Here is a 24,382-nt window from a genome sequence, read left to right on the forward strand (position 1 = left end):
TGTAATTTATATGTGTGGTGTTACAGGCACACTCGTGCCGATTCTTTGAGAAAAGTGATTAGTGATATTTTACGAACCCTCCTAGACCCAAAGCGGGCGTGGGACGCTTAGAAACATTCCGCGCCCGTACGCCACAAGCGGCAGATTGATACATACGTTAGATTTGAGCTCCGGCGCGCCAACGGCGCACCACGTGGCCTCGCCGGCAGGTGGGACCTTGCCAGGAGCGTGGGAGGGACTATGATGTCATGCAGAGCGTCACATTAGACGCGTGACGCTGCGAATCTGTAAAACGGCTTCCGTCGGTCAGGCCGCGCTTGAAACTGCTTGAGCACTGACCGTTGGTTCCGTCCTTGCTCCTACGGGAGGCATACCGCATTGAGCCAGCGCACTCTCTTCGTAGAACACAAATCCTTAGCACCTCTATTTTGGGCTATGTTTAAGCTTCACTAGCGAAGTCTTTGCAATTAAGGAAGCACTTCAATATGCTGCAAATGAGTTCGACGTCATCCTTATTATCACGGATTCGAGAAGTGCACTGAAAAACCTGGAAAAGCAGCAATGGGGCTCCAACACTAACCGTCCTGTTATAATTAAGTTACTCTACCAGTGTGAAAGTCAACATAAACGTGTCTAGTTATTATGGATCAAGGGTCACTACGATATCTCATGTAACGAGATGGCGGTACACCTGACGAAGCAAAGTGTGACTGATTGCCAACTGCAGCTGCCTTCTACATACAGTTTTTGTTGGTGGTGTAAGGAAAAAGATCATCAAGAATGGTCACATACGTGGGAGATCTCACAACAGTTCAGAGGAAGACATTATGCCGCAACACAACAAGGTATTCCGCGGAAAAACTAGCTGTCTCAAAACAAGCTACCTAGAAGTCATACCACAACTACAACGCGCATCTGGGTGGGTCTCGGCTTTTACCCCTCACTTCTTTATAGGATGAAAGTTCAGCCATCTTCATACTGCGGAGACCACCCAACTGAAATTGCAGACTTCAACCATGTGATACTAGTATGTTCACGCTATTGCAGACAACTCCGCAAATTTCTTAAGGCTTTGATCATTGCAGGAACTCCCCAACATACATCAATGACGGACCTGTTTCGACAGCTGACCACAACGGACTATGACAGTGTTGCTCAGTTTCTTCAAGAAAAGACAGATGTGAAAGCTCCAACGTAAGAAATTGTGATATATGGACTGTGTTGAGTGCATGAATATACAGACTGTACCATGAAGGTTACCTTTAATTAATGTAATTTCTAATGTGTGTTTGTATATGTGATATTGTATACCACTTCTCTGCCTAAATGGTTAATGCCACAGGCCAAAAATTGTTTATATTTATTTATTTATATTTTTATATTTAAACATCCGTAACGCACGCCGAGTGAGATTACGCGACGGATGACAGACAGAAGGCAGAAAAACTGAAATATTTCCGATTTTTACTCAGTGGGGAAAACCCCAGTGTGGTTTTTCCTTTCAAACACTCCATGTTGGCAGAAATGGTAGATATACAGAAATATACAGATATACAGAAAATTAACTAAAATCCCTGAACAAAAGAAAGGTGATACGGTCTAGTGAGATGCCTGTTTGATTCTATATACAGAATTATAGGTACAAACGAAATAGTTGCTAGAGCTGGGGTTGCCAAACCTTTTCTCTAGCGGTATACTTTGAGAGTCCTGGTACTTTGACGGAATATCTTGTTTATTTTGAAGATTAATAAAAGTTTAAATAATGAGAAAAACTTGTTTTATTGAGTGATAATCGCAGTTTTATATCATAACTAATAATACAGAAATCATAATAAGATTTAAAAAGATAATTACTGTCGTCAAAATGTTGAGAAAAAGAAACGCCATGTTATTAACAGTTTTTCGCGGAGCACTTACCCACTTTCGGCAAAAGACCAGCCGTCCGCGGAACACAGTTTGGAAAACCCTGGCTAGAGGACAATGAAACAAGCAAATATTCCTAGTATACATAGGTCCCGAAACCAATGGTTCCTCCGATACGACGTTTGAACAAGTGCAGTCAGCACAAATGCTACAATACTGTTAATGTCGAAGGCTACGTTTAATTTCGAAACATCGCAACCGAGCCGTAAATTACAAAGTGATAAACGGCAATCGTTTGATTTTATCTTCAATCCGGATAACTAAGTACTGCTAAAGGGCGTTTCTACACCAAGTGCATCATTCATGGCTCGCCAATATACTACGGCCCCTCCAGGTTCTTCGGCATGAAGCCGTTCTTTATTTTTTTTGTGAGATATTTAAAAGCCTTTACGTATTCTTGACCTCTTGATAGAGTAGATGAACCCAGGGAGCACTTTGTGGATGGTTGGCAATGTATTCAGAGCACGCCTAAGATTTTTGAATGCGTACGGGCACCTGATGAAGCCTTGCCTTCGTACGAAATGTGGCCATATTGAACACTTGATGTAATGTCAGGATGCATTATAGTGACGTAATGAGTTCGTCCTAGAGTGCACATCTGCGGTCTGGATCGTCAGAGACAGTCACAAGGCCTTCATGTATTTAGTCGTAATACGTAGTATCAGGGTAACATCAGACTCTGGACCTGTACAGGGTTTCGCAGAAGCTCAACATTCAGGGATGTGACAGTAACGATCATTCGAAGCAAGAAGTCTGGTAAACATGGGTTCTAAAATGCACACCTTAAGAGCTATTAACTCTTCTTCACCTTCGATGCAGTGAAACAAATCTCTTCTACTGCAAGCTCTTTGCTGTCCATATTTTGACTGCTGATAGTGTGGAGCAAAACAAGAAAGCAATGTCCAGTAAAGATTGGCTCTGAAGTGCATACCTTAAGAGTCATGAGTACTTCTTCACCATCTCTTCACAGCTCTTAGGGTTTGCGTTTTAGAGCCCACGTTTACTAGGCAATTTTTTCGTGTTTTTATCCATACTAACCCGAAACATGAAAAGTGAAGAGCTTGCAGTAGAAGAAATTTGTTTCACAGTACCGAAGACGAAGTAGTTGACATAGCTCTTGAGATATGCATTTTAGAGGCAATGTATACTAGACTTTTTCGCTTTAAATGATAGTTCATGCCATATCCCTGAATGCTGACGATTCCTCATGGGACACTCTGTGTTTAGCAGAATTATTTGCTTGTTTCATTGCCCTCTACTCGCACCTTTCGTTTGTACCTATTATAGTCAAACACTCTGTAGATTAGTGAAAGAACTTGCACTATTTCCCAGGAGCAGTTTATCGTCGATCGTTGGAACAACCAAGCTTTGCAGTCGGCAGGGAAATTGAGCAAGGGCTTCATGTTTTCATAAAAATGTCAGTCCACATCCTTTCCGTTTACCTTTTTGAGAATTATGGGACAAGTTTTATACTCGTGAATTATAAATCTCCTTTGCAGGGATCAATACGAACTTCGCAAATAACTATCTTGGGAATGGTACCTCGTTCTGTTCGTGCATAGATCCACAAGGTTGTAGATATGGTTCACATATTGATGCTATGTTTTTGAATGTCGAGTAGCACACGATACTATTGTCTTATGCTGAAAATACGAAATTAAGGAATATCTGACCAGCTTTGTGACTGGATTTAGGGTAAACTTGCAGACGGAACTCAGATGTAAAATAAATTCAGAGATGCGGTAAAGAAGCGTTATAGGGCTGTTACTGTTCCTAAAAATTATAAATCACCTGATGGATAACTTCGGGCGCCTCGTGCCGCGTTGTGTATCTTGGAGATGCTCACTATTGAGATTCCGAGAGTGTAATCTCGAAGAAGAGTTCCTGAAGTATATCTCGTAAAATGACCATGACGGGAATATCAGAAGAATTACTGCAAAAGTTGGAACATTATAGAATAAGAGGGTTGGCTCACAATTGGATGGTCTCAGACTTTAAGAACAGACAGAAAAATGTCATTCTCCACAATAACGAGAACGGCTATGCTATACAGTCTGATTGGGGGATGGAGGAGCGTTGGCGGGGGGGGGGGAAGTTGCTCATTAGTCAGTTCAGGGATCACTACTGTTTCTTAGGTAACGGCCTTGCCGCAGTGGATACACCGGTTCCCGTCAGATCTCCAAAGTTAAGCGTTGTCGGGCGTGGTCGGCACTTGGATGGGTGACCATCCTGGCCGCCAAGCGCTGTAGCCATTTTTCGGGGTGAACTCAGCCTCGTGATTCCAATTGAGGAGCTACTCGACCGAACAGTAGCGTCTCCGGTCAAAGAAAACCATCGTGACCACTGGAGAAGCGGTGTGCTGACCACACGCCCCTCCTATCCGCATCCTCAGCTGAGGATGACACGGCGGTCGGATGGTCCCGATGGGCCACTTGTGGCCTGAAGACGGAGTGCTACTTTTTCTTTTGTATACCCATGGTATGCCTTCTAATACGTCTGGTGACTCTACAATAGTTCTGTTTGCTGATGACATCAGCTCGGTAATGAAGGATGCTGAGTGCAACATAGCCAATGTACCCATTAGTGCAGTTCAAGACATAAGTTCATGGCTTGTAGAAAATAAATTGATATTAAATCACAGTAAGACTCAGGTTTTGCAGTTTACAACATACACTCCTGGAAATGGAAAAAAGAACACATTGACACCGGTGTGTCAGACCCACCATACTTGCTCCGGACACTGCGAGAGGGCTGTACAAGCAATGATCACACGCACGGCACAGCGGACACACCAGGAACCGCGGTGTTGGCCGTCGAATGGCGCTAGCTGCGCAGCATTTGTGCACCGCCGCCGTCAGTGTCAGCCAGTTTGCCGTGGCATACGGAGCTCCATCGCAGTCTTTAACACTGGTAGCATGCCGCGACAGCGTGGACGTGAACCGTATGTGCAGTTGACGGACTTTGAGCGAGGGCGTATAGTGAGCATGCGGGAGGCCGGGTGGACGTACCGCCGAATTGCTCAACACGTGAGGCGTGAGGTCTCCACAGTACATCGATGTTGGCGCCAGTGGTCGGCGGAAGGTGCACGTGCCCGTCGACCTGGGACCGGACCGCAGCGACGCATGGATGCACGCCAAGACCGTAGGATCCTACGCAGTGCCGTAGGGGACCGCACCGCCACTTCCCAGCAAATTAGGGACACTGTTGCTCCTGGGGTATCGGCGAGGACCATTCGCAACCGTCTCCATGAAGCTGGGCTACGGTCCCGCACACCGTTAGGCCGTCTTCCGCTCACGCCCCAACATCGTGCAGCCCGCCTCCAGTGGTGTCGCGACAGGCGTGAATGGAGGGACGAATGGAGACGTGTCGTCTTCAGCGATGAGAGTCGCTTCTGCCTTGGTGCCAATGATGGTCGTATGCGTTTTTGGCGCCGTGCAGGTGAGCGCCACAATCAGGACTGCATACGACCGAGGCACACAGGGCCAACACCCGGCATCATGGTGTGGGGAGCGATCTCCTACACTGGCCGTACACCACTGGTGATCGTCGAGGGGACACTGAATAGTGCACGGTACATCCAAACCGTCATCGAACCCATCGTTCTACCATTCCTAGACCGGCAAGGGAACTTGCTGTTCCAACAGGACAATGCACGTCCGCATGTATCCCGTGCCACCCAACGTGCTCTAGAAGGTGTAAGTCAACTACCCTGGCCAGCAAGATCTCCGGATCTGTCCCCCATTGAGCATGTTTGGGACTGGATGAAGCGTCGTCTCACGCGGTCTGCACGTCCAGCACGAACGCTGGTCCAACTGAGGCGCCAGGTGGAAATGGCATGGCAAGCCGTTCCACAGGACTACATCCAGCATCTCTACGATCGTCTCCATGGGAGAATAGCAGCCTGCATTGCTGCGAAAGGTGGATATACACTGTACTAGTGCCGACATTGTGCATGCTCTGTTGCCTGTGTCTATGTGCCTATGGTTCTGTCAGTGTGATCATGTGATGTATCTGACCGCAGGAATGTGTCAATAAAGTTTCCCCTTCCTGGGACAATGAATTGACGGTGTTCTTATTTCAATTTCCAGGAGTGTATAATTAAACTAAAACTGACATTTTGATTAAACAGAATGCGCATATGATTAGTGAGGCAGATATATAGTAAGTTCTCATGGAAAGCCCATGTTCAATATTTTGTTCAAAAAGTGAATGTTGATAGATTTACCATTAGAATAGGATGTGTTCAAATGGTTCAAATGGCTCTGAGCACTATGGGACTTAACAGCTTTGGTCATCAGTCCCCTAGAACTTAGAACTACTTAAACCTAACTAACCTAAGGACAGCACACAACACCCAGTCATCACGAGACACAGAAAATCCCTGACCCCGCCGGGAATCGAACCCGGGCGTGGGAAGCGAGAACGCTACCGCACGACCACGAGCTGCGGACTAGGATGTGTAATAAGTGAAAGACCAACACGAAAATTAGTCTGCTTTGCTTATTTTTCATTCGCTTTATATTCTGGGGTCACTCTTCCCATTCACAAAGGATATTTTTGGCTCAGAAATGGGGAGTTCGAGCTATGTGTGGTGTAAGTTCATGAACATCTTGTCGACACCTGTTCAGGATTCTGGGAATTCTCAAATTGACCTTGTTTGTTGTTAACAGTATGAACTTATTCCCAAGAATGACCATATTTCACTCAGTTAATATTAGGCAAAGATACAGTCTGTATTTGGATCGAACCTCATTGACTCTTGTGCAGACAGGCGTGCAGTGTTCTGCTGCACCCATTTTCAATGAGGTACCACAGCAACTAACAAATATTACCAGTGGTCCACGCACTTTCAAATCGAAACTGAGCAATTTCCTGATAGCTCACGCTTTATATTCTGTTGGAGACATCACTATTAAAAAATTAAGCAGACTCTGGTGTTCCATTGTTTATTATGCTAGTATATACTCAGCAGCTTTTCGCCTGAATAGAATTCATGTAAGTTTCATTTTATGTATTACTAACTTTTCTGGTGTCAACTTCACTTACTGACACGTTGCATGACCGTGGAGATTTGCTTCTCAATTTGGCGCTACGGAACTAGATGCAAAAAAAAAAAAAAAAAAAAGAGTAAAATCTGTGGCACTTTACTTCATAGGGGAACTTAATGTCAGCCGTTCTCCCATCACACCATTCGCGAAAGGGAAGTGACGGTCGTATATCCAAAGTACTCTCAGTCACTCTCCCTGAGGTAGGTTGCGGATAATAAATGTGGCTACAGAGGTTAGACTGTGCAGTCGTCTTTCAGATGAAATGGGTATAATACCGCTTCTGACATGCTTGTTGATAATAACCATTATTTTCATAAATTAGATTAACCACTGGTCCGATTCTTTTAATTATTCTGACGCCGTTTCCGTTGCCTGAGTTGGTACATCTTCCGCGAAAATGGTTCAAATGGCTCTGAGCACTATGGGTCTTAACATCTGAGGTCATCAGTCCCCTAGACTTAGAACTACTTAAACCTAACTAACCTAAGGACAACACACGCATCCATGCCCGAGGCAGGATTCAAACCTGCGACCGCAGCGGTCGCGCGGTTTCCGCGAAAATGAATTAGAGTTTCAACCACAACGAAAAATGGAAGAAGGATATTTTTACGCGGGAACCGAGTCACGTGCATCTCATAAGACAAGACACAGGGTTTACCATGTCTGCATGGGTCACTGAAAAGGTTTTTCGGAGGCAATAATTCAAAGCGCTTTGCCGAGGCCGGAATAGGGATCTCGTAATCGGCATTAAAGTGTTCAGCCCATTGTAACTGCATGTCCGCCCCCGGAAGCTGAGTAGTCAGCGCGACAGAATGTCAATCCTAATGGCCCGGATTCGATTCCCGGTTGGGTCGGAGATTTTCTCCGCTCAGGGACTGCATGTTGTGTTGTCCTAATCATCATCATTTCATCCCCATCGAGGCGCAAGTGGCCGAAGTGGCATCAAATCGAAAGACTTGCACCCGGCGAACGGTCTACCCGAAGGGAGGCCCTAGTCACACGACATTTACATTTATAACCGCATTTGAATCAGTAACAGATCATCGCTTGTTAACGAAGCCTCTATCACATCGGGCACCAAAGCAACTGGATTGGAGTGTTCTTGGTATGGAGGGTGAAGCATGTTATCTTGGATGGCGAGTCATTCACAGATGCAGAAGTAACTTCAGGCATGCCGCAGAAGAGTGGTTGGGACCCTTGTTGTTCATGTTGCATGTTAACGGCGTGGTTAACAGCATTAACAGTAATTTTTTGTAGACGAGACAGTTATCTATAATGAAATACTAACCGAAAAAATATGAGCAAGTATCCAGTCACAGCTTGAGAAGATTACAAGTGGTGCAAAGATTGGCGACTTGCTTTCAGTGTTCAGAAATGTAAAACTGTGCATTTCACAAAACGCAGAACAGTAGTATTGTATGACTACAATATCAGTGAACCATAATGAAAATCAGTCAAATACCTGGGTTTAACAGTTTGGGGAACACGAAATAACAACCTAGGTTCAATAGTAGGTAAAGCAGGTGGCATTCTTTGGTTCATGGCCATGATACTGGGAAAATGCAGTCTTCAGAGGAGATAGCTTACAAAATACTGCCGCGACCTATCCTAGAATACTGTTTAAATGTGTGAGACTCGCACCAAATTGGACTATCAAGGGATAATGGACGTATTCAATGCATGACAACACGAATAAACACGTTTGTTTCACTCGCGGGAGCGCATCGTGGAAATGCCGAAGAACCTGAAATAGCAGCCCCTTGAAGACAGATTTCAAGTATCCCGTAAAATTCTACTTTGAAAGCTTACGGAACCAGTGTAAAAGGGGGGGGGGATCTAGGAATATGTTACAGCCTCTAAGTCTATTCTGAAGATTCAGTAAATGCTGTGACCGTGTACTGAATATTAACAGACGGCTGTCGCTACTAAAGAAGTGAATGAAAACCATCGCGAACGCCGCCTGATTTAACCTAAAGGAAAAACAACAGAATCCTTCTTTCTGCTGAAATTTAGCAAAAACGACCAGTTTCATCCAGCCTCTGTTGCTTGCTATAGAACTGTTTTTAACGTTTTAATAAAGCGTGGCACGTCACCATTCACTCATACAGTCGTCCAGGCATTCATAGCAGTTATATATTCCAGAACAATATGATAAAATTGGTAAAGGAAATTTCCGATTCATTCCTTACAAAAATTAGGGATTCACTTCTGCTTTGAAGCAGAAATGAGAACACTTGGATTGCGCACAAATATCATTCAGTTGCAAAAACCAGAACTTTCTCCTCAAAATGTTTCATTTTGTAATTGCTCGTACTGTCATGCAGGAAAATTTGCAACAGCAAAGAATATAGTCTTTCCATGTGACTGTATGTGTATTGTTCTGTTTTTTTTAAAAAGACTGTCCAGACATTCGCTATTGTGTAGTATTTCGACATAATAGGACACAAAGCACGATGGAACAAAAATTTCCGTTTCATTTCCTTTCCTCTGGTAGATTCGACCGATATGCTCGTGCGTTCTCATATCCTGCGACCTAACAGTTTTTTAATAAAGAGGCACAGAAAACTAGTCCCATTGCTCGTAAGAGTCATTCGGTCGCAAAAAATCAAATAGTCTCCTCAAAAGCCTGTACTTAATACATTTTCAAGGAGGACAAGAGAAGCGATCCTTTATAAATCACTGCTGTGAGCAGTTCTCGTGTTTTACTCCTTCATAAACCTTCCTTGGCTAGAACAATGGCGAAGGTATTCTCTCCAGCTCTCTAACATTTCAGTGGAAAGTCCAGCTAGGTTTCTCCTGACATAAACTCTGCAATTAAGGGACAGCTCCATGTAAGCTGTTATGACTCACCGGCATTTTCTGAAAGCCTTCCACTTTCCAGGAAGCTTTAAAGCACCAACACATCCAACAGCAGAGCAAATCAAGGACATCATGCATCCTGACATAGTTGTTATTCCCATAACGTAATTTTTTTTACGTATAACTGAATTGTAATGAATAAAAACAGAAAGCGTTCTGCAGTACAATTAATTCTGCAGACACTGTTTCACTATTAAAAAAGCTTTATTTTCTTTTATCATTTCATGACGTGGGAACCGCCTATAACATGCTCTATAGCACAAGGCCATCAGCTGTTTTCGAGCTACGTAAACAATAAAATTTATTCGTAATAAGAGGAACTTTCTGTAGCTACAGCGCAGATTATATGCGAACTTTGTAACTAGAGTGTACTTCATATTTAGGTTTTACTGCTGTTGATGTTAAATTTAAACTCCACTTGCGATTTTTGCATTTTCGATACAGGTATATCTTACCTAATCATGGGTAGCTGCTGGTTGAAACCCATCGTAACAACTAATTAGTTTGCAACTATTAAGCCCCCCCCCCTTTCCGACTCAAAATTCTTTAAAGAATGGAACTAATATGCATAAAACTGCTTCAAACTAGTGGTTACTTTAGAAAGGAGTTAACGTGTTAGGCGCTTCAGTCTGGAACCGCGCAACCGCTACGGTCGCAGGTTCGAATCCTGCCTCGGGCATGTATGTATGTGATGTCATTAGGTTAGTTAGGTTTAAGTAGTTCTAAGTTCTAGGGGACTAATGACCTCAGACGTTAAGTCCCATAGTGCTCAGAGCCATTTGAATTTAACGTGTTAAATATTGACGTTAAACACGTAGAAATCTTTACATTTATGATGTCACATATCCTAAACTACGTGTCGTACAGTGATACAGTTTTGTAGGCCATCATTTAGTAGTATATGTGGATGCTGTCTGCAAAATGTGTTGCGAGTAGTTGGTAGTTAGGAAGTAATGACTGAAGATGTCACACCTGATGCTGAAGATTTACTGTATGACCAGCGGAAATGTAGCAACCGATAAATCTTTTTCCTTTCATTATTTTTGGGGGATGTCAGTGAGAAAAAGTTCCTGAAAGACATGAAATTATGTGTAAGTGTACTCATTGTCAAACACTGCATAAATATAGTGTGGGTAATTTTCACGCTATGAGTTACGCTGCCTCGAGACATGCAAACTTTTTCTGACCGTAATGCTTGGTTTATTGTGTTAAATCTTAACGTGAAATTGTGCCGGTTAATGAGTCGATTATCACTAGGGCACGGATTTTGATGACAAGTTATATTTTTCCTGAACTTTAGGATGAATTTTGCGATAATTTATGAGGAATCTACGTACTGTAGTGTAGAAAAACGTCATATTTACTTGTCTTTCGGCCAACTTTTGCCGAAAATGGAAATAGTTGTCGTACCTTTATGGACACAAAAGTGAAAACATGAAAATGTTGCTCATGTGACATTGTTTCAGGTGATATTGCCACAAATAAACACAACAATTATCACAAAGCTTTATTTATCAGGACTGTAGACAACCAGCGATAACACTCCAGGTGGTTCGTCGACGTAAGATATTGTTGCGCGGCTCGACAAAACGCTTTCAAAGCTAAAAAAGACGGCTTCCGAAGTAATAAATGTCGCACAGGGTTCGAATACAAACGCTTTCTGGTACAACATGCCGAAAGGAAAGTGCTCAAACAGCTTGAAGTTGCGAGAGTTTGTTCGTGATTTTGGAGAGAAGTTCTTCAGCACTGACGGAGACATACTATTTTGTAATTCACGTGAATTTAAAATTAGTAAAGAAAAATGCTTTAATATGCAACAATACTGTAACCGTGAAACACAGCAACTGTGTGAAGAGAAATACTGAAAATTACAGCAGACAAACGATTTATATGAGACGATAGGCCCATCTTTAATCGCGCAGTCATTCTTCAAGGACACGTGTGAGATGTGGTGTCTTGTAACATCCCACTGGAGAAGCTTTAGAATTCAAGCTTCATTTCTCGGAGAAGTACACAGCTCATTCAGTTCCAGACGAATCTGCGTTGAGGAAGAACTATTTATCCGTGTGCCACGAGGAAGTGCACAACTGAATACACTGAAGAGCCAAAGAAACTGGTACAACTGTCTAATACCGTTTGAGGCCCCAGCGAGCACGCAGAAGTGTCGCAACACGACGTAGCATGGACCCAACTAATGTCTGTAGTAGTGCTGGAGGGAACTGACACCGTGAATCCTGCAGGGCTGTCCACAAATCCGTAAGAGTACGAGGGGATGGAGATCTCTTCTGAACAGCATGTTGCAAGGCACCCCAGATATGCAGAATAATGTTCATGCCTGGGGAGTTTGGTGGCCGTGGAAGTGTTTAAACCCAGAAGAGTATTCCTGGAGCCACTCTGTGGTATTTCTGGACGTGTGGGATGTTACATTGTCCTGCTGGAATTGCCCAAGTCTGTCGGAATGCATAATGGACATGAATGGGCGCAGGCGATCAGACAGGATGCTTACGTACGTGACACCTGTGAAAGCCGTATCTAGACGTATCAGGGATCCCATATCACTCCAACTGCACACGCCTCGCACCATTACAGAGCCACCACCAGCTTGAACAGTCCCCTGCCGACATGCAGGGTCCATAGGTTCATGAGGTTCTCTCCATACCCGTACACGTCCATTTGCTCGATACAATTTGAAACGAGACTCATCCGACGAGGCAACATGTTTCCAGTCATCAGCAGTCCAATGTCGATGTTGACAGCCCCAGGTGAGGCATAAAGCTTTGCATCATGCAGTCATCAAGGGAACACGACTGGGCCTACGGCTCCAAAAGCCCATATCTATGATGTTTTGTTGAATGGTCCGCACGCTGACACTTGCTCATGACCCAGCATTGAAATCTGCAACAATTTGCGGAAGTGTTTCACTTCTGTCAGGTTGCACAATTCCCTTCAGGCGTCGTTGGTCCCATTCTTGCGGGATCTTTTTCCGGCCGCAGCGATGTCAGAGATTTGATGTTTTACCGGATTCCTGATATTCACAGTACACTCGTGCAATGGTCGTACGGTGAAATGGTCATCGCTAACTCGGAGATGCTGTGTCCTATCACTCGTGCGCCGACTATAACACCACCTTCAAACTCGCTTAAATCTTGTTAATCTGCCATCGTAGCAGCAGTAACCGATCTAACAACTGCGCCCGACACTTGTTGCCCCTGTATAGGCATTGTCGACCGCAGCGCCGTATTCTGCCTGTTTACATATCTCTGTATTTGAACAGGCATACCTACACAATTTCTTTGGCGCTTCGTGTACGAATCAGTGTTGCTGACCAAAATGTCTTAGTGTCTATGGATGAAACCACCTATGTGGGTGGGTGTTATGTGGCAAATATTGTTGTTGCTTTTCTAAAGGTTGACGGGCCTAGAGAAATGTACCTCCTAACGTATGAAGCTGTCTCGAAAGTAAACAACTGCCATTTTGTTTGACACTCTGTGAAGCTAGAGTCGGGCCTAGAGAAATGTACCTCCTAACGTATGAAGCTGTCTCGAGAGTAAACAACTGCCATTTTGTTTGACACTCTGTGAAGCTACTGTGGCCGGACGGTGCGAACAGAGGCAACGTTTTGTTGCTAGTAGCAGATGGTGCTTCATACATGGCTAAAGCAGTCAAGGGGATTCAGATTATCTAACCCAGTATGGTGTACGTCGCTTGCCTTGCACAAGCGTTACGCAGTGTTGCAGAATAGGTGCGATCAAATTACCCTGATGTGGATGAATGAATTTTCTGTGGCAAGAAAATCTACGTGAAAGCTCCGCTAAGGATGCAAAAATTCAAGGACCAAGCCCCTTCAGCGCCTCCCTCCCTTCAGCAAGTTCTGGCACGATATTGTTCTTGGCTTAATGTTGCTGAGTACCAACTACACCAAAATAAAGACAATCTTTTGTGAGCTTGACATCGATAAATCAAGTGCTCCCAAAACTCTGGAACAGGTCTTCACAGATACCTTGTCTGAAAACTTGGCATACATAAACAGCAAATTTTCATTGGTATCAAAAGCTATCAGACGACTGCTCGTTTGTGCACTATGTGCAGAGTGAGTTGCGCTGAGCTTGTGGTCATGTAACTGACAAACCTTCAAATACACTCTTGTGACGTCCTTTGAAGTGTAAAGGAGCTTTTCCAGGTACAAAACTATCCTCAGCAACAACCACAGCTCTTTGAAAATGGAAAACGCGAAAATGAACCTTTGTGATGCAGAGCAACTCTGCAGAAAGTGCAAATTGAGAGGACGTGTCAACTACTTTGGACTACTTTAAACAAGGGGAGTGTAATACTAAAAACATTATGTTATTGTTTGGATAGGTGTTGTTGTTTTCAGTGTACTTTCTGTTTTTTTTCCAGACACATGCAAACAATTAAAAAATATGCGCTAGTTAGTTTTAAACACTGCAAAAAGTAAGTGCTATACTCACAATTTGTTCAGAAGAGTATTCTGTATTACATGCTACATAAAAATATCAATAAGAATATTTTAAATAACCTTACGTAAAATAATATTTAAGGTCATATTTGTATAATTCTTAGGTTATAAGTGCTTGCGTATTACGCTGTTTTTTTAGGTCATTGAAAAATGTGTGAAATCTTATGGGACTTAACTGCTAAGGTCATCAGTCCCTAAGCTTACAGATTACTTAACCTAAATTATCCCAAGGACAAACACACACACCCATACCCGAGGGAGGACTCGAACCTCCGCCGGGACCAGCCGCACAGTCCACGACTGCAGCGCCTGACGGCTCGGCTAATCCCGCGCCGCAGGTCATTGAAATTCAGGCCCTAGTTATTACAGCCAATGGCTGTCTTTTATCACGTGGTAATGTACTACAGCACACTATAAATATTACACTAAAATTATGCCATTTCTCTTTCAATGTGATTCGGCACTCGCACTAAAATTACGCAGCTTCTCATCGAATGTGTGTTGGTGTGGAATTAAAATGGACAAACACGTTTCGTAGCGCTGTCTCCGCAATAGCTATGGACCAATGTCGAATGCTGAAATGATGGTCAGCCGCACTGCGATCAATTCAGAGAATGACGTCATCCCTTTCAGCACTACGAGTGCTACGTTGCTCACAACAGCTGGTCAGTATTTTTTTTGTTTTAATCGCATGTAGCGTAGTGTGCAACTGCAGAGTATGAGAGGTTTTAGAGACGTCTGATGGCTCTGTGGCCGATTGGTCTAGAGCACTGACTGGCAAGTTACCGACTCAGGTCAGTGTTGTTAACAACATGTTTTTCCCTTCTTCCTTGCAATGTTTAACTATTAATTATAAATTTTAAATGTATTTAAACATTTCAGTTTATATACTTAAAATTTATACATTCAATTTAGCTACGACTACTACCTTTGTAAGTGAAAAGGCTATAGGCCATCACCTTGTAGCACACTGGTAAAATTGTGCACGAACCAAAATTGATTGCAGCATTTCATATTTTTAAATTAGTTCAATAGTTATTTGAAATACTCAATATCAAATTCTTTTTGTCCCTGCAGGCATATAAATAGGCAACCTGCAACTGGGGATGACTAACTACATTAGCTGTTCAGTAATACAGATTGCATCTACTTCAATTGATCGAGATGGCGCAAAGTTAGTGACACTGGACTAGGTTCAAATCATCGTCCGTCCTCCAGATTTATGCTCTCTGTGGTTTCCCTAAAGCGATTAAGATAAATGCTAGGATGGTTTCTTTGGAAGGGACACTGCCGACTTCCTACTTCATCCACACTGAACCCGACCATGTGCTCTATCTCTAATGACCTCATAGTCGACGGGACGTTAAAAAATTTTTATCTTCGTATTAATCAATTAGCAATACGTAGAAAGTTGAATCTCTCTTCTTTCTGTGTAGTTTTCTACTTTTCCAGTAACCTTTCACCTTTTCCCTGTACTGTCTTTCCCTTTCTGTTCGAAAAATGTTCAAATGTGTTTGAAACCTTATGGGACTTAACTGCTAAGGTCATTAGTCCCTAAGCTTACACACTACTTAATCTAAATTATCCTAAGGACAAACACACACACCCATGCCCGAGGGAGGACTCGAACCTTCGCCGGGACCAGCCGCACAGTCCATGGCTGCAGCGCCGTGACCGCTCGGCTAATCCCGCGCTTTCCCTTTCTCCTGATCCTGTTGTTCGTGATGTTATTTGTTCTGTGTTGAAAGTGTTCTAAATTTTCCAGAAAAAATGAATATTTGTTTCGTTAAACAGTCCTTATTATTTAGGCACATATGCGCAAAGAAGATTAACCATCGCTTTTCCATTAAATCTGATATTATTAAAACTGATATTTTCAGCGTATTTGGGCATATCTCCTAACTCCTATTCATTTTACAATCAAATGTTGTTTGTATTGCACCCTTTATTTTTCTAATATCCTGTCTTTCAAATATCTCTAGTCTGTTCAGCCATTAACCCATGATTTAGCTAGCATTCATATGTATAGAAACATTCTGGCTTTACCACTGTGGTAGACTGAATTATTTCTCCAAGATACTTAATTCATTCGCTTTCTCTGTTTGAAGCTCAATACTATGCTTTTTTATTACTGATTCTCCAGTTGCCGAATACCTTTACGTCTTATAATAATCATGGCTAACGCAATTGTTTCTGTTTCTGTGTACGCCGTATATAGATTTCCTGTGTTTTTTTTTTTTTAAGATTCAGGAAGGAGGCAAGTATTGCTATCAAGAATAACAAAAAAACTCGAGAAAGAAGAAACGAGGAAGGAAGGTTGAGGCTTTATCATGCCTTGGATGACAAAATCACAGATTCAGTCTGGGGGGACGTTGAGGAAAGATGTAGGCCGTACCGTTTTCAGACTAATCATCACAACATTTGCCTTAAGCAATTAAGGGAGAATATTTGAGCCGCTAGACGGGGATTTGAACCTCTGTCCTCCGAATGTATGCCTTATGTATTAAGCACAGCTCCACTTTATTAGGGAAAGAGTTGAAGACAAATCAGCAAATTATATTGCTGATGGAATATTTGAAGACGAATCAAAGATTTCGAAACATGTAATCCGTTGCTTGTGGGCTTTCTCTGTTTTCTTCCATTAATTACCTTTCATACGCAAACAGATGAGCTTGCGAGATATGAGTATGAACCAAACTAGACTGAATCAAAAACTGTTGGTTTGGTGCACTGAGGAGTGACTACAACGCAATTTCCCACGAATGTCTTAGTACATGCAGCAATCCACCTTCCTCCCCCCTACGCCCGTTGTCATTCTCCGACCTCTGAACTGACTTAGCCATTTCTAGGAGGATCTAAAGTTTAACGTGGACGCTGCAACTGGCATTTTACACACGAACGAATCACTACCAGAACTTGGTGTAGTGATATGTGACAGACAAAAATCCTAAGACTGACCAGGGATCGAACCCCATACACTTAGGTATGTACTCCTGCACACCTGCATTGGGTTTTATCCGTTTGTTAAAACATAACAGATGTTTAAATGAGTTCTTCACTTCTTCCGTGAAATTAATGCTTTCACAGGTTAAAAAATTATTAAAAAACCAACAAATACTTCCTGAAACTTGAAATTTAAGCCATTCTTATTCTTGTCTTTCCTAGATGTGGTGCTACAGACGAATGTTGAAAATTAGGTGGATTGATAAGGTAAGAAATGAGGAGCTTCTGCGCAGAATCGCAGAGGAAAGGAATATGTGGAAAACACAGGAGAGATAGGATGGGAGGACGTCTGAAGGAATTTTGCCTATCCGCAGAGCTTACTCAAGACTCCGCCTCCATAATTGAGAGGTTACCATGGCGGGATGTCATGCGAGGGACCCAGGTTCGATTTCCGGCTGGATGGGAGGTCTCCCCCCCCCCCCCCCCCCTCAGTGACTGGCTGTTGCATTGGCTTTATCGTCCTTCCATCCTCGTCGACACGAAGTTGCCGAAGTGGCGTCAACTGCAAAGACTTGCACCAGGCGGCAAGGATCCTCGTGGTTCGATGCCTAGCCGTATTCGATCATAGCTTATACGAGTGTGATCTATTTTGTACTTGGGTGGCGTTCTTGTGATAGCAACAAATAGACCGGAACTTTTCGACTCCGTGAATGTAGAAGAGGGTATCAGTGATCATAAGTCAGTGGTTGCATCATTGACTACAAGTGTAATAAGAAATGCCAAGAAAGGAAGGAAAATATATTTACTTAACAAGAGTGATAGGGCACAAATCGCAGAATATCTGAGTGACCACCATCAAACGTTCATTTCTGAGGAAGAGGATGTGGAACAAAAATGGAAAAAATTCAGAAACATCGTCCAGTACGCCTTAGATAAGTTCGTGCCGACTAAGGTCCAAAGCGAGGGGAAAGATCCACCGTGGTATAACAATCATGTACGAAAGGTACTACGCAAACAAAGAAAGCTTCATCATAGGTTTAAGAGTAGTCGAATCATAGCTGATAAGGAAAAGCTGCACGAAGCGAAAAAGAGCGTAAAGAGAGCAATGAGAGAAGCATTCAACGAATTCGAACATAAAACATTGGCAAACAATCTAAACAAGAACCCTAAAAAGTTTTGGTCATATGTAAAATCGGTAAGCGGATCTAAATCCCCTATTCAGTCACTCGTTGACCACGATGGCACCGAAACAGAGGACGACCGAAGAAAGGCAGAAATACTGAATTCAGTGTTCCGAAACTGTTTCATTGCGGAAAATCGTAACACGGTCCCTGACTTCAGCCGTCGCACGGACGCCAAAATGGAAAATATTGAAATAAACGATATCGGAATTGAAAAACAACTGCTATCACTTCGTAGCGGAAAAGCATCCGGACCAGACGAGATACCCTTAAGATTCTACAATGATTATGCTAAAGAACTTGCCCCCTTTCTATCAGCAATTTATCGTAGATCGCTGGAAGAACGTAAAGTACCTAGCGACTGGAAGAAAGCGCAGGTCGTTCCCATTTTCAAGAAGGGTCATAAATCAGATGCGAATAATTATAGGCCTATTTCGCTTACGTCAATCTGTTGTAGAATAATGGAACATGTTTTGTGTTCTCGTATTATGACGTTCTTAGATAATACAAATCTCCTTCATCATAACCAACATGGATTCCGCAAACAGAGATCATGTGAAACTCAGCTCGCCCTATTTGCCCAAGAAATTCACAGTGCCGTAGACACTGGCGAGCAGATTGATGCCGTATTCCTGGACTTCAGGAAGGCATTTGATACGGTTCCGCACTTACGTTTAGTGAAAAAAATACGAGCTTACGGAATATCGGACCAGGTTTGTGATTGGATTCAGGATTTCCTAGAAGAAAGAACACAACATGTCATTCTTAACGGTTCAAAATCTGCAGATGTAGAGGTAATTTCGGGAGTACCGCAGGGAAGCGTGATAGGACCTTTATTATTTACAATATACATAAATGACTTAGTTGACAACATCGGTAGCTCCGTGAGGCTATTTGCAGATGACACGGTTGTCTACAAGAAAGTAGCAACATCAGAAGACTCGTACGTACTCCAGGAGGACCTGCAGAGGATTAATGCATGGTGCGACAGCTGGCAGCTTTCCCTAAACGTAGATAAATGTAATATAATGCGCATACATAGGGGCAGAAATCCATTCCAGTACGATTATGCCATAGGTGGTAAATCATTGGAAGCGGTAACGACCGTAAAATACTTAGGAGTTACTATCCGGAGCGATCTGAAGTGGAATGATCACATAAAACAAATAGTGGGAAAAGCAGGCGCCAGGTTGAGATTCATAGGAAGAATTCTAAGAAAATGTGACTCATCGACGAAAGAAGTAGCTTACAAAACGCTTGTTCGTCCGATTCTTGAGTATTGCTCATCAGTATGGGACCCTTACCAGGTTGGATTAATAGAAGAGATAGACATGATCCAGCGAAAAGCAGCGCGATTCGTCATGGGGACATTTAGTCAGCGCGAGAGCGTTACGGAGATGCTGAACAAGCTCCAGTGGCGGACACTTCAAGAAAGGCGTTACGCAATACGGAGAGGTTTATTATCGAAATTACGAGAGAGCACATTCCGGGAAGAGATGGGCAACATATTACTACCGCCCACATATATCTCGCGTAATGATCACAACGAAAAGATCCGAGAAATTAGAGCAAATACGGAGACTTACAAGCAGTCGTTCTTCCCACGCACAATTCGTGAATGGAACAGGGAAGGGGGGATCAGATAGTGGTACAATAAGTACCCTCCGCCACACACCGTAAGGTGGCTCGCGGAGTATAGATGTAGATGTAGATGTAGACAATATTCGCTGCGTAATATATGCATATATGTAAAATCTGTGAGAATAGATTCGCGTCTCCTCTCCGCCCCCGCCCCCCACCCTCTCTCCCGTTCAGCTAAGCTACCTTTTTGCAATTTGATCTACATATGCTTAGCAAATCGTAAATTGTATGATCCTTTAAGAAAAATGCCGGACATATCATCATATGGCGAGAGGTAGGAACGCGTAACGCTTGCAGGAACATTGTCGAACATGACAGTTTTGGTGGTTCCAGTGATATGATGTGGGAAGACATTACGCCATTATGCTACACGGGCTCTTCTTTCCTTTTTTTTTTTCTTTTTTAGTAGTCAGTCTTCTGACTAGTACGACGCGCCCCGCAACGAATTCCTAGGTCCTCAGTTATTTGCTGGTTGTATTCCAATCTCTGTCTTCCTCTACATTGTTTGCCCTCTACAGCTCCCTCCATTACCACAGAAGTTATTCCCTGATCTCTTAGCAGATGTCCTCCCATCCTGTCTCTTCCTGTGTTTTCCGTATATTCCTTTCCTCTCTGATTCTGCGCAGAACCTCCTCATTCCTTACCTTATCGATCCACCTAATTTTCAACTTTCGCCTGTAGCACAACCTCTCAAACGCTCCTATTCTCTTCTGTTCCAGTTTTCCCACAGTCAGTTTCACTATCATACAATACTGTGCCTCAAACGTACATTCTCAGAAATTTCTTCCTCAAATTAAGGCTTATCTTTGTTACTAGTATACTCCTCCTGGCCAGCAATGCCCTTTTTGCCAGTGCTAATCTGCTTTTGATGTCCTCTTTGCTCCATCCGTCATTGGTTATTTTGCTCCTTAATAGCGGAATTCCTTCATCTACTTCGTGACCATCAATCCTGATGTTAAGTTTACCGCTGTTCTCATTTCTGCTGCTTCTCATTACTTTTGTCTTACTTAGATTTACTATCAGTCCATATTCTGCTCTCATTATACTGTTAATTCCATTCAGCAGATTCTGTAATTCTTCTTCACTTTCACTCAAGATAGCAATGTTGTCAACAAATCGTGTCATTGATATCCTTTCGCCTTGAATTTTAATCCCACTCCATAACCTTTCTTTCATTTCCATCACTACTTCTTCGATATACAGATTGAACAGTAGGGTGAAAGACTACATCCCCGTCGCACAACTTTCTTCCTTCTTGGCCGCCTACTCTTATCATTCCCTCTTGGCTCTTGTACATATTGTATATTATTCGTCTCTCCCTGTAGCTTACCCCTGATTTCTTCAGACTTTCTAACATCTTGCACCATTTTACATTCTCGATCGCTTTCTCCAGGTCGGCAATTCCTATGAACGTGTCTTGATTTTTCTTTAGTCTTACTTCCATTATCAATCTCAACGTCAGAATTGCCACTCTGGCGCCCTTACCTTCCCTGAAGCTAAACTGATCGTCTTCTAACACATTCTCAATTTTCATTTCCATTCGTCTGTGTATTACTCTTGTCCGCAACTTGGATGCGTGCCTTTTTAAACCGATTCTTCGATAATTCTCGCACTTCTCAGCTCTTGCAGTCTTCGGAATTGTGTGGAAGATATTTTTCCGAAAATCAGATGGCATGTCGCCAGACTCATACCGTCTACACACCCGCGTGAGCAGTCGTTTTGTTGCCTCTTCTTCCCAATGATTTTAGAAATTCTGATGGAATGTTATCTATCCCTGCTGCCTTATTTGATCTTAACTCCTGCAAAGCTCGTTTAAACTCTGATTTTAATACTGGATTCCCCGTATTTTCTAAATCGACTCCTTTTTTCTTCTTCTATCACATTAGACAAATGTTCCCCCTCATAGAGGCTTCCAATGTATTCTTTCCACCTATCCGCTCTCTCCTCTTCATTTAACTGTGGAATTCCCGTTGCACTCTTAATGTTACCACCCTTGCTTTTAACGTCACCGAAGGTTGTTTTGACTTTCCTGCATGCTAAGTCTGTCTTCTGACAATCATTTCTTTTTCGATGTCTTCACGTTTTTCCTCCAGCCATTTCGTCTTATCTTCTCTGCACTTCCTATTTATTTCATTCCTCAGCGACTTGTATTTCTGTATTCCTGAGTTTCCCGGAACATTTTTGTGCTTCCTCCTATCACCAGTCAACTGAAGTATTTCATCTGTTACCCATGATTTCTTCGCATTTACCTTCTTTGTACCTATGTTACCTTCCCAACTTCTGTGATGGCCCTTTTTTAGAGATGTCAATTCCTCTTCAACTGTGCTGTCTACTGAGCTATTCTTTATTACTGTATCTACATCCTTAGAGAACTTCAACATATTTGTGTAGGTGCATGCAGTGACGTATGTGGATACTGTCTGTGAAATATGTTGTGAAGAGATTTAGTAGCAAAAAAGTAATAAGGCGGCATTTTTCCACGTACCCCCTTATTTAAGACGTCATGTCGCCTGAACTATGATAAGTAGGTTGTTCTTATGCCCAGAGCCTGACAGTAAGAGCTATGTCCACTAAGTTCGGTTTTAGGAGATGTGGAACACACACACACACACACACACACACACACACACACACACACACACATACATACATACATACATTTTTGTAATACGTATAGATGCTATATCACCAACGTTACATTCTCTTCGGACCATTCCATCGCTCACGCAACTCACGTCAATAACAAAAGTACGAGGGCTGTTCGGAAAGTAAGGAACGATAGGTCGCGAAATGGAAACCACAGTGAAAATCAAAACTGTTTTATTTGCAACGGTTAGCTACACCTTCCAGTTGCTTCTCTACACGGTCGTCGCTCAGACTTAGATATCTGCCGTAGAGTTGTACCAACTTTTCAATTTCCTCGTTATAGAAGACAGCCGCCAGAGCTTTTAGACAATTTTCTACTCTGGACGGCAGCTCGTTGTCTGTGTCGAAATATTGTCTTCATAGCCAGCGGTTCATTTGAGCAGAGATCAACCTCAAGGCTAGCCAGTTACGGGCTGTATTGTGGGTGATCAAACACTTCTCATCGGGAACACTGCAGGAGCATCTTCATTGCCCCTGCTGAGAGCGGCCGAGAATTGTGTAGAACGAACCGCATGACAGTGGATTGCATAGATTCAGGCGAAATCTTTCGCCAGGCCCTCATACTTGGCGGGAGACGCTAATTTCTAGCCATTTTTACTTCTCGCTGTGGGGTCAGAACTGAAAAGAGTAACATGATGCGATCGATGGGCGTACTAGACACAGTGCCCAACGCATCTGTGCAAAGCTTCATCAGATTTTCACCGTATTTTCCATTTCGCGACCGATCGCTGCTTACTTTCCGAATAACCCTCGTAGTTCGCAAACAAGACACCAGACGAATGTTGTCTGCTGCTACATATCGCAAAGTGGAGGGGACTCTAGCTTTGTTTGATGGTTGGCTAAAAAACCGACAACCGGCGGAACCAGTGATGCGAACCGAACACGACAGAATGCAATTCGCTTATGTCCACCTGCCATTTGCACCAGAGAGAATTCTCTTTCGGTGGCGCTGGTTTTCTCGTGTTGGCTCCGATGAATACCGCTCTTAGTATTAGGTAAGAGTTACGTAGCAACTCTCCCCCGCGTCTCCAAGTGCTCCTGGCAAAGCATCGGTAGATTGGTTCAAATGTCTCTGAGCACTATGGGACTTAACTTCTCAGGTCATCAGTCCCCTAGAACTTAGAACTACTTGAACCTAACTAACCTAAGGACATCTCACACATCCATGCCCGAGGCAGGATTCGAACCTGCAATACAAGGATCCCAGGTCGCGCGGTTCCAGACTGAAGTGCTTAGAACCGCTCGGCCACCAGCGGCCGGCAGCATCGGTAGCTAAGTAGTTTTGAGTATGAAGTCCTAAGCATGACGCTACCTCGCGCGCGCCACCCGAGTTTGACGGAGGATGCTAAGTTCACCGGACTTGGATACGATGTGACGTCATTATGACGTATACACGCTACATCGAAAACGATAGAAACCGTATATCGACTATTCGACTTCTGTGAACTTTCGAGAGGTTGTGACAGGGTAGCGCTGTGCTCTGCACCATTCGTTGACATGTGTTTTGCGTTCCTTGCGTTTAAATCGTGTATTGTACTGTGTTTATGTCCTGTGCGTTGTTTTTCGTTTGCTCGTCTCTAATTATGTGTTCAGCATTCGAGAGACTAACGAGAGAAAATCTGAAAGAGTTCAGCATCGATGACGACAGGCAATTGCGTGGTTTT

General features: G+C 43.2%; 1 protein-coding gene across 1 annotated transcript in view; it reads left to right on the plus strand.

Annotated features, from left to right (window-relative positions):
* The window catches only part of LOC126457246 (uncharacterized), a 188,622-nt gene that overhangs the window by 110,502 nt on the left and 53,738 nt on the right, over positions 1 to 24,382 (plus strand). The gene's annotated exons all lie outside the window — the stretch shown is intronic.

The sequence above is a fragment of the Schistocerca serialis genome, chromosome 1, assembly GCF_023864345.2.
Source record: "Schistocerca serialis cubense isolate TAMUIC-IGC-003099 chromosome 1, iqSchSeri2.2, whole genome shotgun sequence".
NCBI classification, from domain to species: Eukaryota; Metazoa; Arthropoda; class Insecta; order Orthoptera; family Acrididae; genus Schistocerca; species Schistocerca serialis.